The following is a 6,415-nucleotide window of genomic DNA, read 5'->3' as shown; positions in this document are numbered from 1 at the left end:
ACAGCTCCTTCTGTTTTTCTTTTTCATTTCAACAGAATTTTTTCTTCTCACCATCATGTCCTACGACCGCTACGTTGCCATCTGCAAACCCCTGCACTACGGGACCCTCCTGGGCAGCAGAGCTTGTGTCCACATGGCAGCAGCTGCCTGGGCCACTGGGTTTCTCAATGCTCTGCTGCACACGGCCAATACATTTTCACTGCCACTGTGCAAGGGCAATGCCCTGGGCCAGTTCTTCTGTGAAATCCCCCAGATCCTCAAGCTCTCCTGCTCACACCCCTACCTCAGGGAAACTGGGCTTCTTGTGGTCAGTGTCTGGTTAGGATTTGGGTGTTTTGTGTTCATCGTGGTGTCCTATGTACAGGTCTTGAGGGCCGTGCTGAGGATCCCCTCTGAGCAGGGACGGCACAAAGCCTTTTCCACCTGCCTCCCTCACCTGGCCGTGGTCTCTCTGTTTCTCAGCACTGGCATGGTTGCCTACCTGAAGCCCCCCTCCATCTCCTCCCCCATCCTGGACCTGTTGGTCTCTGTTCTGTACTCGGTGGCACCTCCAACACTGAACCCCCTCATCTACAGCATGAGGAACCAGGAGCTCAAGGATGCCCTGTGGAAACTGATGGAGGGATGCATTTCAAAAATAATAAAGTGTTCAACATCTTCTCTTTAATGGATAACAGTTTTAATGTAACGTATTAGAGGCCCAGACCTCTGTGTGTGTGTGGTGGTGGTGTTTATTTTTTAATAAATCATGATATTTTAGTCATCCCCTTTCTAACTCACTGTCTGCTTTTCCTTTTAAACCCACTGGCTGTATAAATATGGAGCCATGCTCTCTGTGTATTTAAACAAAATAAAGGGCTCCGCAGTGATGTTTTCCACTGATATTCTTCCTCCAAGGTTTTTCTGGAGCTGCAGGGAGAGTTATTGTGTGTGGGAGAAGGGCGAAAAATGTCAAGCATGGCAGCCCTGCCAGGGAGCACCAGCGCTTGGTCTTCCAGAGCTGTTCTGGTTCCACTCCCACACTCTCCTTCTCATCCCTTGTGTTGGTGCAAGACCTGAGTGCTCTGGCAGCTTGGTCCCCGTCCTGCTGTGTGTCAGTGCTGTGAGCGCAGGCAGGGACAGGCAATGGGCACTGCTGTGACAGAGCTGGCCTTTGTAAAAGTACTTCTATAAAGAACCGAAAATGCTCTTACAAGCCAAGGCTCTGTGCAGCACTTTCCTAAAGGCTTCAGGTCTGGTGTGGATGATCAGGGAGATTTCAGGAACAGTGAAAAAGAGAACATTTCCGCAAGAAATAGCAGTAAAGCCCAATTTCTTCTGTTTCTTTCCCTGCTTGCCCGTCCCTCCCTTTCCAGAACAGGTGGTAGCAGCAGCCTCCAGTTCATATTGATGTGTAGCTTCTCCTGATAAAGACTGAAAATGTCACAAAACAAAGGTGCCTAAATCACTTTATGAGTGAGGGGATAGACCAGGACACCTCTGGAGGAATCACACTCCTCTGCACCAACAAGGTGGGTGTTCCTGGGAATCTCAGGTGCTGTGCACAGTGATACTTGTGTTCAGGGAGCTGGTCGAGTGACCCATCTCCTGTTCTGTAATGGTGCCTGAGTTTGCTCAGGTCACCCCTGACTTGAGCCCCATCCACGGCTGGGTGTTCTCCAGACTCCTGCCTTCAGGAACAAAGTCCCAGGAGACCTTGGTGGTGAAGATGGAGGCAAAGAAGCCATGAAGTACCCCAGTCCTGTCTGATTCTACTCTTAGGAAGTTCAGCGGCAGTCCCACGATCACCCTGTCTATTCTCCTACTGTAAGGAAGCTGTATCAGCTCATCTTACTGTGCTTCCCCTTCGGGTATCAAGTCCAGGGCAGCTTTGGCATCATCCCCACATCCATGGACAAGGTTTCTAAATTCCTCCTTTGCAGCTTCCCCTGCTCCCACCTCCTGTGTGCTGCCTTTTTGCCCTGGAGCTCCATCAGTTCAGACAAGCAGCCTCATGACATAAATGCTTCTTTTCATGGGTACTTGCAGAGATCATTCTTGTGCTTGGAGCAGGCTGTCCTGTAAGGCTTCTCATGTCTCCTGAGCTCCTTCACCCTTCAGACTGACTTCCACGTCACCACATCGCCCACCATCCCCCAGTACGTCAAAGTCTTCTCCTCTGGAGCCCACCAGCCTGTGCTCTGTTGCTGGCCTTCCTCCCTCCCCTCTGGTGCCTGGGACCCCACTGTGTCCTGGTCACAACAACCAAGGTGGACACTGATGTTCACATCCCTCACCAGGGTTTCCTTGTTTCCCAGTTCCAGATCCAGGTGAAGATCACCCTCACTGGCCCACAAGGCAGCTCTGTCGAGCAGTTGGCCCAAGATCCTTTGTACTGTTGGCACCTGCTGCTTCACCAGGCCCGTGAATGTCAGGGCAAGTACAGGAGTTTGACTGATGTCAGACAGAGACAATTTCAGCTGGCTCCAAGATGGACCCACTCCTTGCCAAATCTGAACCTCTCAGTGATGCTGGCAGCACCTCTGGGATATTGTATTTGAGAAACGGTAAAAAACACTGCACAACAGCAGGTGGGAGAGAGGAGGGAGGAAATGTGAGAGAAAAGCACTGCAGACACCAAGGTCATATCCCATAGGAACCAAGCAGCTCCCTCAGCAGGCCAAAGCTTGCTCTCCTGAAATCCTGCTCTTGGCCTTGTGATCATCTCCCAGGAGCCTCAGCTCCACTTTCCCATCCCTGACTGTTCCATCCTGACCAACTCTTTGTGGTTTGTAAGTGTGAAGTCCCACAGGGCACCTCACCCCACTGACTCCTCAGTCACCCGTGTCAGGAAGATGTTGTCAATGAGCTCCAACCCCTCCTGGATGGCTGGTACCTTGCAGATACTGAGATATCTTAGGTCTGCCACGAGGACACTGCCCTGATAACATGTTCTGGTTTTGTTAAAAAACAAATTTCTCTTTTAGTGAATTTTTGCCTGTCAGCTAAAGCCTTCATGTCAGCTGCATTTTCCTGGAGAACCCAACACATGTTTTGGTTAAACTTAGCAATGGAATGCTAACTTACTGATAAGCACGGATGGACATCTCGCGAGAGGGGCAACGAGAAACCGGTGACCGAGAGGCCGACCAACGGTGAATAACATTCCGTTCACGTGAATACTTCATATAAAAGTGGGAGATCACGAGGACCTCGTCCCTTTTTTCCTTCCCTTCTGCTTATGGCTGACATTAGGAGAGGGCCTGGCGAGTCGTCCCTGCGAACTGAGGCCAGTGAGAGACTGAATCCAACTCCGGTTGGCTACAGAGTCTAATCCAGGACTTTGGGTGCTGGCTCTGCAGTTGCTGAGACTTACAAGATTGGTTTTGTATATTTTCTATTATTTTCTCTATTCTTATTAGTAGCATTAGTAAAACATCATTAATTTTTCCAACTCTCTTCTCTCTGTCCTTCTTCCCCTCCCGATCGCCTGTCCTGAGTGGGAAGGGGGGAGAGGGAGGAGCAAAAAGGGGGAAGCGAGGGGGAGAGGAGGTTGACAACACATCTCCCAGGGATTGATTGTCACCCCGCAATCTTAAACCCTCGACAATGGGTCATTTGGCCCGCTCCCTGAACACAAGTATTGCTGTGCTGTGGCACCTGAGATTCCCAGGTACAACCACCTCTTGGTCCAGAGGAGTGTGACTCCTCTTAAGGTGTCCTGACCTGTCTCCTGTCTCAAGTGGTGCATCAGGTACCCACTTTACAGACATATTGTTTTGCCTTCATCAGTAAATACTTCAGATCAATCAAAACTGGAGATTGCTGATACCAGCTCTTCTGGAAATGTGGCAGAGCGAGAGAGGGAAAGGAGACAGAAGAAATACTGCTTTATTGCTCTTTATTGTTGAAATGGCCTCTGTTTGACTATTCCTGAAATCTCCCCAGTCATTCACACCAGACTCGAAGCCTTTGGGAAAATGATGCACACAGCGTTGGCTTGTAAAGAGCATTTAAGCTGTTAGTGAGCATTCTGCTGCCATGGTCCTGAATTGCAGGTACTGGAAGAATGAACAAACCTCTCATGAAGTGAAAGGCAGAAGCAAACCCCAAGTTTCTGAGGGTGTTTGGGACCCCATGAAGGGCCATCACTGACACAGCTGTGAAGGAAACAACCAGTGCAGGTCCCTGTCCCTGGAGGCTGGTGAAGGAAAGACTTGGAGACACTGTCGGTGAGGGCCATGTGGAGGTGGTTCTGATGCCATGTCAGCCCTTGATGCTTGTTCATCTCCAGAATGGCTGAGCCCTGACCCCTGGAACCCGGTAGATCTTTCCAAGGCTTTTCCTGTGGTCAGTGTGAGTGTTTTTGGGGTGGGTTTTATGTCAAGTGCTGTGGCTTTAACAGCAAGGGTCTGGTTTTCTGTGGAGCTGCAAATGCCTGTGAGTTCCTCACAACTCATCCAGCTTCTTTCATTCACCTGGCAATGGTCACCAATCACCTCAATGTCCCAGTTCCAAACTTGCTTGAATCCTCTGTTTGGATCCATACCCATCACTCCAGGAGGTTCATTCACCCACCAGGCTCATGGATGATTCCTGAGGACCATCCAAGTGTGGGCAGTGTAAGAGAGGAGCAGATCAGGGTCAGCTCATGGGCCATGACTGAGCACAGCCATCCCAGCAGCAGCCATTCCCCATCTCCCAGGCACAGCCATGCCCACAGGATGGAAATGTCACTTCCATACATGATTAGCCCAAGAGAGGCCTTTCTTCCTTCCATATTCCCAGGAAAATCTTCCTCCTGTTCCTCCTCCACCTGCAGACATCAACTGCTTTCCATTTCTGGGCTCAGAAATGGATGGAAGGGTTCACTGAAGCCATCGGCCATCTCATTGCTTCTCCCTGACAGGCCCTGACCCTCTCCCACACCTACACATGGCCAATCATGGCTGCTCAGGGCCTCTCGCTCTTCAGAAGAGGCCTTGAGCTTCTTGGTTCTTCCTGGTGTTTATTATGAACTTCCTCTCTCTCTCCAGAGTTCATGGTGAGCTTTCTTGTACATAACAGCCCCTTTATGACCATGTCTTACTAAATGGCTGTCTTTTTACGATCATTTGTGCAGAAAGGGCAGTCACAGGACAGCACCCAATGTGTCAAAACTGATGCCGAGTGAAATGCCGTAAAGAGCTGATGAGTTACCCCTGTGTCTGTGTCTCTCCTGTAAGGAGAGAGTCCCGAGAAGGGGATCCAGCTCCTGCCACTCTGCAGAGGCACATGAGCAGTGTCCGTGCACCTGGGGACACAAAGGGTGGCGTTTGCCAGACCACCCTTCATCTGAACCACTTAGATGTGTGCTTGTGGATGAGGTTTGAAGTCTTATAGTGCCAATACCTATTTAACTGATATTGCCAGAGGGGCTTCCACAGATGCAGGTTACTATTTCACAGATATTTAAATATAAGCATATTAAAGTTTTATTTTTCTTTAAAAACTGACATTCCTAGAGAAATTACACAAACACTTGAAGGATTATTCATGCCTTTTGACATGATTATCCACAGAAGGCCACCAGCTTTGCATCTCAGGAAATGGGACGCCAGAGTTCAAGGGCAGGATGGTTTGGGCTCTGTCCTGGGATCTGGAAACTGAAACATGCTCCCATCTCCCAACCCCCTGCCCTCCTCAGTGAGGGTGTGAGACATTCTGCCAGCGAGGGCTGAACTCACAGTCATGACCAGTATCTTATGGCCAACTGCAGCCAATGGTGTTCTGCCAGCTTAGGGTTGGAGTTTCCATTGCTGGAGGTGTTTAAAAGTCGTGATAATGTGGCGCTTTGGGACATGGTTTAGTGGTGGCCTTGGCAGTTTTTGATTTATAGTTGGACTCCATGTTCTTAAGGGTCTTTTCCAGCCTAAGTGATTCCATGATTGTATGGCTGGGGTTGAAACCATTTCAATTCCATCACCTCCAGCTTCCCTCAGAGGCTGCTGTTGTGTGGCACAACTGTCCTGGCTCTCCAGGCAGGTTGGGCACTGGTTTGGTGTCTGCATTGGCAGTTTTCCCCTTCCTGGGGTAAAAGGCTGTTGAGGAGAGACAGTTGTAGGATTTGGGTCACAGGGGTTTGGAGCAATCCTTTCAAAATCTGAGCAGGCCGAGCTTTGGAGCCCAGGAAAAATGGAGACGCTCTGAAGGATGTTTTTGAACAGTGGTACTGTCACTAGTAACAGTAACAGGGAACTCCTTATTCTCACTGATGATGATGATGATAAACTGAAGCTCTTTAAGTTCATTCCTAGCAGTTATTCTTGCTTTTCTAAAAATCTACTACACCTCAGCAGTTGTGTCTTGAAAGAAGTTCTTAGAACAATGCTTTTTCTCTCCCATATTTTTCTTTTTAATCATGTAAAGACTACACCTCTTGGGCACAAATAACACA

This window comes from Patagioenas fasciata, chromosome W (assembly GCF_037038585.1).
Source record: "Patagioenas fasciata isolate bPatFas1 chromosome W, bPatFas1.hap1, whole genome shotgun sequence".
Taxonomy (NCBI): Eukaryota; Metazoa; Chordata; class Aves; order Columbiformes; family Columbidae; genus Patagioenas; species Patagioenas fasciata.
Note: the sequence above shows the minus strand (reverse complement) of the source record.